This window comes from Drosophila arizonae, chromosome 3 (genome assembly GCF_054131065.1).
Source record: "Drosophila arizonae isolate 15081-1271.41 chromosome 3, UAZ_ARI_1.0, whole genome shotgun sequence".
NCBI lineage: Eukaryota > Metazoa > Arthropoda > Insecta > Diptera > Drosophilidae > Drosophila > Drosophila arizonae.
This window is the reverse complement of record NC_142923.1, coordinates 7911375-7925449: the sequence shown is the minus strand read 5'-3', so window position 1 is coordinate 7925449 and position 14075 is coordinate 7911375. Positions and strand designations below refer to the sequence as shown.

Sequence of the window (14075 nt, the reverse complement as noted above, 5' to 3'; positions counted from 1 at the left end):
TATTTCTACTGTTGCTAATCTATTTATAAAACCACAAACTCATGCACTTGCACACACACACACACACACACACACACACTAGAGTCACACCCACTAACAAACAGAGATTTTCAATTTGAAATCAACGTGGTGTCATATGTTGACATAGTTGCACATAGTTTTTGTTGTAGTTGCTATCGTAGCTATTGTTGTTGTTGCTGCCGCTGTTGCCACTGCTGCCGCTGTTTGTTGTTTTATTTTACACATGTTAGTGTTTGGCTGGCTGTGCGTTGCGTATACGCCATGTTTGACCTCAGTGATTTGTGGTCACCATCTCTGGACACTTGTGCGCTTGGCGATAAACTGCGGTGGTGCCGTGGCACTCGCCGCAGCGCAGCGCGACTCTGCATAAATTAGCCGCAGCACACAATGCGGTTAAAGAAGCGAACTCCAAAATAAGCCTGAAATTATAATGCGCTCAGCTTGTGCGCCCTCTGCCTCTCTAGGCCTTTCTCTATCCCTTGCACTCTATTGAATCACACTCCATTTGCCTGAGTGTTCTGCATATGCGTGTGCAACAGTAGCAACAGCTAGTGCAACATGAAACTTGCATATGTAATTTCAAAAGGAATTTTCCTTTTTGATTTCTCATAACCATTTTCCTTCCTTTCGTATTTTATTTTTCTTATTTTTTTTTTTCAGGCCCTTTGGCTTTGTGCAGGCTGGCATTGCCGGAAAATGGGAAAGCCGCAGGATTTATGTGCAGCATATTTTTCATTTCACTGAGGCAGCAGCAGGAGCAGCAACTGTCAAGTTTCCGGCTCATCGTCGGCACCTTGTGTGCATTGTGCACATCGGATTTGCTGTCAGAATATGGCTGCTGGGCGACCGGCTGAGTAATATTTTTGCAAAGTTGTTGCGGTAAAAGTGAAAAATTGCGACAGTCGTCGCCGTCTTCTGCGACTTCAGCCTTACCGAAATGATAGAAGGGCACGCTTTCTTAAGTTACGTCTGTTGCGCTTCCATCCGAAAAAAAAGAAACAAAAATCTACTTTATTTTTATGTTCCCAACTTTTTCTGTCTCTTTTTGTGGCATGCTCAATTTACTTCTGTAGCCTGAGTTGTCATGAAATTCGAAAGTGCATTTAAAAGTAAGGCATGTTCGCTGAAAATGCAGTTGCAATTTCTGCTTATTGCCATAATTTTCTTTTGCCAGAGCTGCGAAAAATTAAAACTCAAGCAAATGACGTTAGACATGATAAAGTTTCTCCCGCTGTTCTCTGATTTAAAGTGGGTAGTGGGTTAAAAAGACTGGCCTTACATAGTAAGAATTGATTAAAAGAGTAGAAAAGCTTGAACAAAAATAAAAAATTATTGCTTCGCCAGCAAACTAAATATTTTCTAGCAACTATGGTTAAAAAAAAATTTAGACTACTATATATACAAAATAATAGATAATAATTTTATAGCAAAAATTCGAAGTAGAGTTTTTGAGCAGCAGCTTAAGCAGACTTGCTTTACATAGTAGCAATTTTTTCGAAATTTTTAGTTCGAAATTTTATTTTATTATTATTTTATTTATTATTTTCAGAAATATGAAAGAAAATAAATAAATAAATTATTATATATACACTTACAGATAAGAAGCTGCAATAAATAATTCTTAAAAAAAATAAAATAAAAATAAATAAATTAAATAAAATTATTTATTTATTATTATTTATTTGTAACAATTGCACCATGTTATGTTATGTTAAAATTATAAGGTAAAATTGTTTGCTTATAAATAAAGTCTATTTCGCATATAATAAAAATTAATAAAATAAAATAATACTTAAATTTAAAAATAAAATAATGTGAAATGGGTATAAAGCTATATTTAATAGGTTTTAGGGTATAAATAAGAATAGAATAAGTATAAAACTATTGAGTTATTTTCCTGAAATACTTAAATCCAACAATCATTAATCTCAATTGCATTCATATTTTGACAGTTATTGAAACACCCAAAAGTTCTTCCTTAATAACGAATTTCAAACAAAATAAGTTCGTTTAGCAAAAATTAATCAGCTTAAAATGAAAAGTTTCTAAAGTGAGAGGCAGAGAGTGGGAGGGGCGGAAGGAGATCGCGGCTAACCAGAAGTCAGCATCTGTCAAACTCGCTAAAGCAACTGCTGAATTGTAGACAGGCTGCACGCAAGCCACGCCTCCAAAAATACACACATAGTCACACACGCACACACACGCACACACACGCACACACGAACCCACACTTGAAAATACACAGAGAGACGGATACATTTAGTTAGATGGAAGTTAGCCGCGCTGCCAGCTGACGTTCTACACGCTCCATTTGGACTTTGGCAAACTTTGTTTGCGTTCTGGGCCGCCGCTTGGCATTGCCGTTGGAGCACACGCTGCATGCGAATGGGAGAGGGCGGGGGAACAGAGGAACAGCGGAACAGCGGAACAGAGGAGTAGATATAGAGTGGGGCCCACTTGGCCCTAAAGTAGTTGCTGATATCGGCTTTCAGCGCGCATATTTCTTTGGTTACTTTTGCCCAGTCGCTTTTCGTGCTATTTAAACACTGAGAAATCGTTGCGGCCATTTGCGTATGCGATTGCAAACAGAATGCCGGAAGCAGTCAGCCAAGCAAGTCACATAAGAAGTGGCTTGAGCTTCGCAGAACCAAATTACTCATACGTCGCACGGGACAGTGGACTGCCGGGAGGTGGTGGTGGGCGTGGCGGATGCGGCCATTTAATACGTGCGCTACTTTTGTAATTGAATATGATAAATCAAACCTAAAAGTTACTCCATGTCGACTGCGGACGGAAGTGGTCGAGCCGCGCTATCTGGCCTTGTTTTTGAACTTCCCAGAGGGACGCAGGGCGGAGCGAGGGCTACTCTGCACTTTGTTGGCATATTGAGTTACATACTGTGCAAATGTATTCATTTACTTTCTGATTCCAGCAACTCAATTGTATTAGATTTGATGGTTGGCCACGCTGCTGTTTTTGTTTTCGCCACACAATTCAAAATGAAATAAATCTCAATATTTGTGTGTTGGCCAAAATCAAATTACATTAAATTCCATCTAAAGGCTAAGCTCAAAAAAAAAAAAAAAAAAAAAAAAAAAAACAGAAACACAAGAAGCGAAGGCAAAATAAGGAAAAATCAAAAAAGCAGCTGGCATAATATTATGAGTTATGCCGGGCCGTAGGCGTGGCTCGATTTGTAACCTCGTTTAGGAGGTAAGGGGCGGAGGCGGTGGCGAGGCGTGGCTGTGGCGCTGACCATGGAACCAACATTAAAATTCATGAACACATTTATTGCCAATTACCACAGGGCCTGCGGCACGTTTTATATAGAGAGCAGAAGCTAACGGCAGCTCTGTCTCTCCCACACACACACACACACTCGTCCTCTGCACTTGCAACACGCTCTCTGTCCAATTCTCTGATTTGGCAGCAAATGTTGCGGCCGATTCAAGCTTTTTTTTTTCTGCTTTTGACCATTTTGTTGCCTTTTATTCGATTTTGCGCTTGCTCGTCGGCATCGTTTTTTTTCCTTTTTTTGCACACACAAATTGATAAATTAGATTTACGCTCGAGAAATTATATTACAACATAATATATTTTCAGCCTGTAGATTTGTGTTTTGTTATTGTATTTGGCCGCCCAGCGCTGCTCTTGCCTTTCTTTAATGGCCAAGCGATTTTAAAGCGAATATTTTAGTATTGCAGTTTTCTTGTTCTTTTTTTTTTTTTTTTTTTTTTTTTTTGTTTTAAATATTTATGCTTTCACGGCGTGCTCTGGGTGTATGAGTGTCGGCTCAGTTACAAGCGAAAAAAATAAAAAATAAAAAATATTGTTCAATTATGCGCAGACATTAAATGGTGTGCAATTTATTATATATATACATATATATATATATCCCAAAATAAACTTTATGCTGATTGGGTGAATTGGTTGAAAGTTGCATGAAAAACAATTTCAGTTTAAAATGTTGCGAGTTTAAGTTCTTAAAATATTTATGTCATTTCGGTAGATAATAATTGTAAGATAAGGCTGAGTGCCTAAATGTAAAAATAATAATTATGTATTGATAATAAAAAGTATATATATAATATAAAAATAATATAATAAAAATTATATTATAATGCATAATAGCAGTGGCTTACATTTTTAATTTTCAATAATATAATAATTGTAATAATATAGTAGGGAATAATCATAAATCATTATAATAAATTTTGGATTTTTTTTTTTTTTTTTTTTTTTGTCATAAAATTGGATATTTCATACCAACACAGAATAAAGGGCTATATTTAGAGGTAGATTAGTATTTATTTATTTCATATATTTATTTATATATTAATAGGTATTTTAATTTGTTACAGTAGATATAGATATAGCCATATTAAATAATAACAGGTGAAAAAAATTTAAATGAAGCCAAAATCATTTAAATTTTGGTATATATTCCTTCCATCAAATGCAACGGCATCCTAAAATCAGAAGCTCTTCAAATGCTATCCAGTTTCCAGTTAAATTGACAATTAACTGCTTTCACACATGCACACACACACACACACTCACAATCCTGTTGCTTAGCTGTTGCTCAGGCAGTAGCCGTTTGAGCTCTTGCAACATGCAGTTGACGCTTGGCCAGCAGACTTGCCGCTTGTTGCAAGTATTTGAGCAGCTTTGTGGCATTTGCAATTCAATCAAAGTAAGGTGAAAAGAAGACCAAAGTCAGTTGACTAAGAGATGTGAAGAAGTGAATGTTGCTGCTGCTGTTGTTGTTGGTCTGGGCCGAGGCATGGCTATTGTGAATGGATGCACTGGCGTGAAGCGTTAAAAATGCAATCAAAAGACAACAAAGGATGACGGCGACCGTGACCAGCGGTGCTGTAGGTAGGAAATAAGCGAGGCGAGGCGAGGCAAAGCGAGGCAAGTGCAACTGACACTGAAACGGGTTGGACAGTTAAGAAAACCGCGCACAATAACAACAACAATAACAACAGCAATAACAATAACAGCATGAGAAGAGACAACAACAATAACAACGTCAATAGCGCTGAGCAGGCTGATGGCTGAAATTTAATATCTCGCTGCGGGTCTTGAGCTCTGCAAGTGAAATCTGAAACAGTTGCCACAAATTTTCGGTGAAGGGTCCTGGTCGAACTTAAAGCCAGACCAACACACACACAAGCACCTCGGCTACTCAGATTCAGTGAGGTATAATGCCTGAAATGAACTTTGTGCGTGCTGCTGGCTTTGGCACTGGTCAAGGTGTGTTTGGAAGCTGGCCTTAGGAGCCTTTTAGGCATCATTGAGTCAAAAGATTGCTGCTCATTTGCCGTGCTTAATTGGCCAGTGTCAGCTTAATGTCGTCTGTGCACTTCCGCTTCCGGGCCACACACACGCACTCACACACGGGGCGTGGCTAGCTGGTCGTCACATTAGGTTAGGCCAAAGCCAAAGGCAAAGCCACACGAGCTAATCGCATCGACCAAATGACCCAAAAAATGAGCGACAAAACCTGCAGCCCAATGCACGCACACAGAGATGGATAAAGAGAGAGAGAGAGAGAGAGAGAGAGAGTGAAAGGAAGAAGAACTGCTTTATATATAATAAATTTTGCTTATGTCTACACGAGGCAATTACACGACAATTCCCACGTTTTGTCCTCGGCCCGGCAAATAAATCAAGTAAAAAACATTTGCACTTAGCCCTCCGAGTGGGCGTGTTGGCATTTGAGTGTGAACACATGTTATTTGGCAATTACAAAAACAATTGAAGTGCCAGCCGCCGCAGTTGCAAAACGACAATTTCAGCTCCTACTCCTGCTAAGCCAACCGACTTGGCTTAAAGCCCACAGAGTGTCGCAGGCTTGCTGAGCCTGGCTTTCTGTATGTGTGTGTGTGTGTGGGTGGGTGGGCAACTAGCACATGGCATGGCATCGCTAGCATCGCATGCATCGCACGTTCATCAACTAATCGCTCAAGTCTTTTATGCCTGGCCAATAGCAGGTCAGCTTCGTGACCATGCAGCGTATTCTGTCTATCATCCAGCTGCGGTTGCTGCTGCGGCTGCGGCTGCTACATTTTGCGGCATGGCATAATCACGCGTCGCTGCCACTTTGCTCAATCCGGCCAGCTTACAGCTAACCCCGCCAGCTCGCTCCATCCCCGTTTGCTGGCAATTGATAAAAATGTTTGGCCTGCTCAGCCAGCTCGCGCACACGTGTCGTTTCTAAATTGCAATATTTAAGACTTGTGAGATTTGTGCGATGGCATCGATAGCCATTGCAAATGGGTTATGACTGCCTCAATGGCCAAGCTGTTCCATATTTAAGTGGCATCCACTCAAAGCTAAAGCAATACGTTCTGCGAACACTTTGCGGGGTGGAGGGAGGGACGTGTGTGTATTTTAGAATGACTTTATCGATTTGAGTAAACTGTTTGTTCGACATGGATATAGTTTCCACAGAAAAAATATATTTAATGCCACAGGTTAATCACACCAATTTCTAAGGATGTAACACCATACCCTAAATAAATATATGCGGTATCTATTTAAAAAAAATCTGATTAAAAAAAAGGGCTCAATATGTACATATTCGATTGCAATATCTCTTTTTAAAAAAGTGAAGTTCATATAGATTAAGTTCGAAAAAAAAAAACATTTATTTGGCACATTTTATTGATTTAGTATAATATTTTGTGGTTTTCTATTTTCACTCACTTATGTCCACTCACTTTTGCCCACAAATTCAGCAAAGTGCTCTTGAATGCTTTTGAGAGATGTTTCGCCAGAATTTTTTTTTGGCTCATATCAGATTTCTACCAATTAAAAAAAAAAAAAAAAAAAAAAAAAAAAAATATATATATATATATATATATATATATATATATATACTTTCAGCCTCAGTTGATTTAAAGCGTCAATAATTGCCCTCGAATACCATACTCAGGCTTGAACACTTTATCTGCTTTTATTTTTAATTGCCGTTTTTTTTTTTTTTTTTTTTTTTTTTTTTTTTATCGATTATGTATTATATCATGCAGTTAATTGTAAAAAATAAAATAAAAAATACCAATAAAACTATTTAATAGCCTAGTTGAAACAAAGTTTAGCTCAACCACAGTTTGACTTTGTTTCTGCCTTCGCTTTAATGCCGATTGAAATAATTTCGAGGATTAAAAGGAAAAAGTTGTTTCATACATTCACTATCCTTTTTTTTTTTTTTTTTTTTTTGCAACATTTTCTGATTTATTTAAATGCACTCACTTTGTGCATGCGAGCGATTTAATATTTAATGCATTTTAATGTCACTTGAGCTGACAAAGCACATTACAGCGGATTTATTTTAATTCAATTGCAAGCGAGTCAAGCTTGTGCAATGTAAAATGTTTTCTGAAATAATAAAAAATCGATTTTATTAAATCTATAGATTATGGATATGCAATTAATGTTCATGTACTTTAAATACTAAACTTATGTTTAGTGGTATTTAGGTTGTATAATGGTATTTAGGCGCTGTTTATAAATAATGATTTCTATTAAAATCCAACAAAGCGAAAGAGGGAAAAAATAAATAACTAAAATAGAAACTCAAAAAGTTTTTTATTTTATTTATTTTATTTTGCTTTTTTTGTATTATATTTTAACAATTTAAAGTTTGAAAGTCAAGAGACACAAACCGTTGAATTTAGCCAGCCGGAAAACTTGGTGATTTGACAGTGCGAGTGAGAGAGAAAGAGAGAGAGAGAAAGAGTTAGCAATGGAGTAGCTCACAAAAGGGTTTAGGGTGCCAATTTGTAGATTACAAAAACGAAGAGAGAAAACTCTTTCGTGTATAGTTTTTGCTCTCAAACTTTTACAGCTTGAATGAAATCTGGCCTTTTCTCGCCTCAGCGCGAGTCGCTTGTAAACTTTATATACCCTGCGCCACTTGCAAATGGGAATTTGGGGCATATTGTTTTGGTTAAATTCTATGGCAAAGACAAAAGCATAAATTTAATAATTTTTAAGGAATGCATAAAATTAATAAGCAGCAGCTGCCGAGTTGAGCTAGAACTGTTCAGCTGAGGGAATTACTGATCAAAAACTAAGAAAAGGAAAACAATATTTTTTTTTTTAAATTAAAAACTTAATTTATATAGATTTAGTAATAAATATCATTTATATACTCATCTATATGTATATTTATAAAAACAATTATATATGTTATAAGCTAAAATATTATTATAATTCAGCTCTTCGCCTATTGAGGTATTTTGCAGTCGGTCCCTCCCCACTAAAACATTCAGACTTGTTTTCTTTTCATTGTGTTTCTGGAGGGTAGCTCTTAAATTTCCGCTGTAATAATGTAGCTGCTGTTTGGCTTTAAGGCGCACTTGAGACGGTCTGCAGTCATTGTAAAAGTTATTTCCATTTAAATTTATCATTTTTTAATGAGACACTTAATTACTGGCTGGCAAACAGCATGTTACAAATAATGCTACAACGCTAATTGTTTCCGCTTGCTCATTTCGCCGCTTCCACAGGCTGCCAAGAGAGGCTGCACATGAATGTATATACATATATATTTACATTTATATACATGTATATGTATATATACATATATATATATATATATGGCTATGCATAGAGCAGAGCATATCTGTAGTTAACAAGCCGAGAAGAGGACACACACATACACACACACACACACACACACACACACACACACACATTGTGACAGACATAAGTAGAAGCTGTGAATGCCGTCACCACATTGTTGCCCAGCTCGCTGTTGTTGCTCCTGCTCCTCCTGCTGCTGCTGCTGCTGCTGTTGGTGGCATGCGGCAGCTTTATATCATTTTGAAAGAAGGTAGCCAGAAATTACAACATCGTTTTGTGTGCTGCTCGGGCCGGCCACAAACGGAGGCACGTGCGGCGTCTGGGCCCTGGCAGCTATGCCGTCTATCTTGGCAAGGCCTCAGTTGTGCTCCAAGGACTCATGCATCACACACAGGCACCCACACACCCGCACCCACACGCTCACGCAACCACACTCTCAGCCAGCCACACACTCACACACCTACATGCACACACTTCATTAGATTTGTTTTAATTTAACTTATTTTCGTACACTTGCGGCATTCCCTGGGCATTTCATTAAATCTCAGAGCCATCTAAGCCATCAACTATTCATTCTGGCACAGCGCTTTCAAGTTCTGACTGTGGGTGGCATTGCAATAATATTGAGCTTAAGAGCAAATCACATCAGCAGCAACTGTTAACAAACTTAATTGGCATTAATTTATGCTCAAGTTGAAGAAGCTGCAAGCAGACAACTCAACTCAACTCAACTCAACTCAAATAATTTTGTTGTCATTAATAAAGATGCTTATTGAATTTATGTTTTGAGGGCTTCTGCTCATGTAAATTAAATTGATTTGAAGCACACTTGTGAGCTTATGTACCAACAAATCTATTTTGGTTTGACACGTCTGACAGCTACATTTAACACCAGCTTGTCAAGTGTTCAAGTGTCATTGGGCAATGTCGTTGAGACAGACTCTCCTCTTATAAAAGATACGAATTGTGTCGCTTGTCAATAGTAGTCTAAAATCGATTATACAAAATTAATTTTCAATCTTTTGTTTCCTTATATATTAATAATTAAATAATAATAATATATTATTATTTTAATTTTATAAATGATAAATCTAAGAAAAATAAGCAAATTTAAATAATAAAATTTTATAAACTAAATTAAATTAATATTTAAAACCTTTTAAAATAAAATTATTTAGTATAATATATTATAAAATAATATAATATAACAAATTAATATAATATAATAATATAATATAATAAACTTTTTATTAAAAAAAAAAAAAAATTAAATAAAAAAAAAAAAACCTTTACTTGATTTAAACACAACATTTAATTGTTTACTCAAAAAATACAAATAAATAATGGAGATTATTTACAATTCAATATGAGGCAATACAATGCATTAAATATCAGTTAAATATAGCGCTCGCTTCAATTGAATGGGATGGGTTGGTATGGTTGACGATGTTTAAGGCTCAACCAATATGGCCTTTATTATGGCCTATTGACATTAAGCAGCTGGTGTTTGCGCCCAGCCCCCAATGCAATGCAAACATATCATCATTGAAAGAGCGCAAATAGCACACATATTATTGACATTTTATGGCTGGAAATTTTATGAAGATGATGAAAAAACAATCCGAAAAGGGTAACCCACACGTATGTGTGTGAGTTTGAGAATGCTGCAGCAGCAGAGGCACGCACGAGTGGTGCCAGGGTGGGCCGCACCACAAGTCGATTAACAGTTTGATTGAGTTTTTCTACATGGGAGCTGCGGTATTTGTGGTTGATATAATGCGGTTGTTCGCCTCAAAAGTCAATACAGAAAGGATGACAGCCGCAGCAGCAAAAAAAGTGAGGAAAATATTATAGGAGAGCGAAATATTATTTAATGGAAAAATGCCGCTCGCTAAGAGTGAGTCATAAATTTTTTCGAGTTCTAATATGTCCAGGCAAATGCCAGCGACAACAGCCTCCCAATGCTGAAAAAAACGTAATTAAAAAAGAGAGATAGATAGACTAAAAGAGAGTGAGAGAGAGAGAGGAGGAGGAGGAGGGAGAGAATGAGAGATGGTTGGGCCAAGTTGTTTGTCAGCAGAGGTTAACTGTATACTCGTCCGACCCCCAAAGGCCAACTGGCATTTTGTCATAAATATTAAAGTGTGACACAATGTGCTTTCAATCACATAAACCAACCGAAGCGCGCACAGTCCTTGGCATGCTTTCAACTCTGGCTGGGCACACCGGCCGGGGCGGGGGCTCAGGAGAAATTATTTTACATTACAAAACAAAATATTTGCAATGTCGCGAGCAGCGCGCTGTGATAAATTAGCTGCGTCCAAGGGTCAAGCGTTGTCGAGCTGCAAAACTGCTTTCAGTTCCTTTCAATTCTTCCGTTTTCAATAGAAATGAAAGCAGCTGAAGCAGCAGCAGATGCTTTCAGATTAAGGTGAACTGCGCTCAAAGCTGATTGATTAAAATGATCAGCGACATGACAAAGATGAGTCAGAATAAAGATACTCTATATAGAATGTGAATGTGTTGATTAGGATTGAGCGATAGGATTTGTTTGTAATATCACTGAGATGTGTTGGTTTAACTTACATATGGATGTATAGTAGTAAAATTCTAGTAATAATAGTATGCATAGTAGTAAAGTAGTAGTATATAGTATGCATAGTAGAAGTGGTACTAGTAGTAAAGTAGTAGCAGTATGCAGTAAGTGAATACCTGCCTCTCATTCACCCGTAGTTCATACTACCGCATCCAAATCCATATCCATTTTTTTTTTTTTCATATAACACACAGCAGTCTAAACTCATATCCTTTAAACTCGATCACACTTTTTTTAATATCATCACTTGAAATTAAATTGAAATTAAATACATGACAAAATAGTCTTATAGAAAATAGAAGTAGGAGCATAGAAATGTATGATATTGATATAGAAATATAACTTTTATATCATATTGTAAAGGTCTTGGTTATTCGCCGATATATCACATATATATATTTATGCAAATTAAAGTTAAATCTCCCCCCTTCCCTTTTATGGAGGTCAGCACAAGTTGAGGGTCGCCAACGAATTGATAAATTAATGAGCATTTTGACATTTCAATTGAGTTGAATTGAAAAATTCGTTTTAATGACAGTCAAAATGACTGTGCAAAAGAGAGCGAAAAATATATAGAGAGGCTGGTGAGAGAGAGGGGAGCAGGGGGCAACATAGAGAGCTAAAGAGTAGGGCAATCGAAAGCTTGATGACATTTTATTGGCATTTATGGATGGCAGTGTAAAGTTGCTGTTGAAGGCCCAGCCCCAAAGTTTGAAAAAAGAGAGATAGAGACAGATGAACACAGAAAGCGAAAGCGAGAGAGAATGGGAGAGAAGAAATGGAAAGAAAAATGATTAATTGCCCGCTTTTGACATCTGAGTGTTTGTCCGCGCAGAGTTCGCACTTGGGTTGTTCATTTCAAGAGTTGCGGTGAGAATGAATTTAATTGAAATTTGCATTTGTGAGAGAGAACTTTTCTCTCAAGGGCAACAAAATACTGCACGAATATAAATGAGCTGCTGATATAATTCATTTTCCAGAATTTATTGTTTAAAAATAAATATGAGCTTTAAGATTGATCCTTAAGACTCATCCTTAGCTTAATTAATGAGTGCTAAGCCAAGCGGTCGCCTAATTTTAGTGCGGCACTTTTATGGGTAAGACCAAAATCTAACAATAGGATATCATATTAATTATGATGAGTTTATGATTAAGAGCAGCTTTTGGCTTGGCCGGGCATTTGATAACTAATTTACACACATTTATTAGCTGTTGTGCAGCTGCGGAGATAAGAGAGAGCGCGAGCACGCCCACACAGCAACTCAGGGCGCAAGCTAGGGGAACGCATTGCTCATACGCCATGTGGTGCCAAATAAAGTTCGGATCTATGATTTCACATGTGTGTGCGGGTGTGTGGTAGGGTGGGAGTGCCTATGGCTCAGCGCTCAGCTAAAGCCAGGGGCTTAAATGAAAATCCCCAACATTGTTCATTTTGTGCAGTGCAATGCTCCGGCCAAGGGGGCGATGATAGAAGCACACACACACACGCACAAGGTCCTTAAAGCGCTTACTGTCGTCCCCAACGAAATGAGTTTGTTAGCTGCGTAAACTGAAACTGTTAACACTTTTGAACAGCCATTCTGCTTGGCCATTAGCTTGGCTCCCCTCGCAGTCTTAATTAAAAAGTACGAGTACTATTCATAGTTTCTTCTTCTCTATTTCAACACTCGTTCACTCTGTCTCTCTCTCTCTCTCTCTTTCTTTCTCTCTCTGTTACATTTCTTGAGCTGCAATGCGTATAATTTCGTTTTATGACTGCAACACGTACGCTCACTAAAGTGTGTAAGCAGCAGTGATTAAAAATTCAATTTTCTTGGCATTAAGAATTAAATAATTTAAGCGATTTTGAGCTTTAAAGCAGTTATGCTTTAATGTGACCCAAAAATAAATTTGCATTAATACGAAAAGATTTCGAAATGTGTTTAATTTGCTTCTTCTACTTTCAAATTACCCAACAGACTTGAAGCAATCGTTGAAAACATAATTAAAATATTGTTTGTTAGATATTTCTCAGAATTCCATTTGCAGTTGTATTCCAAGTTCTGCTCTACATCGACTTAGAAAAGCCAAGCGTACACAAGTTTTTCGGCAACAACAACTACAAATGCGCCTGAGGCTAAACATCAGTCAAAATACAATTCAATTTTTGTTGAACAAAAATTTTCTGTTTTATTTTGTAGCTTTCTCTGGCTGCCAGCTCGGCCAGCAAAAAGTTCACTGATCTGAAAAAAAGGGCCAAGTTATTTTATAAAATTTCATCTGGCTAAAAAGACGGATGGAAGGAACGTGGGAACGGACGGTAGACCGACAATCAGCCAGGCGAGTGGCAGCATAATTTTCATTCAATTTCGTTCATTCGTTTAGCATTCGGCCAGGTTTTTGCCGAGGGCCTGGGTCTAGTCATGGTCCTAGTTTTTCCTTTTCGTTTTCTGCCTATGCCGGCTGCATTCATAGCTATTTATGTGTTTATCCACTTAGAAATGAAGCGATTTGATTTGCTGCTAAATGAGGCATTTTGTGCAATCATTTGCATTGACTTGTTTAGAAATTCTACGACAGCGCGGCAGGTTTGCACTAAATTAATAGATTGACTTCAAGCAATGCGAAACGAGTGCATGTCTGCTTCATTTAACTGGCTGAACAAACAGAATTCCTTCCTCGTCAATCAGCAATTCAATTAAATATTATATTCAGATTTGTAAACTTTAAGTTCCATTTATACTGAACATTTTCTTAAAGTTATATCATTTGCTTTGTAAAATATTCATGTGTTTATAATTTCCTGTATTAATTATGCCAAAGCTGTCAAATTTGTAGAAATTGTTCGAGTTTGAGTTGATCGAGTTTACAGCTAAGCACAAGAGCT

At 37.3% G+C, this 14075-nt stretch overlaps 1 protein-coding gene across 3 annotated transcripts in view; it reads right to left on the bottom strand.

Annotated features, from left to right (window-relative positions):
* rdo (leucine-rich repeat domain-containing protein reduced ocelli) overlaps positions 1-14075 on the bottom strand; it is a 68670-nt gene that overhangs the window by 14981 nt on the left and 39614 nt on the right. The gene's annotated exons all lie outside the window — the stretch shown is intronic.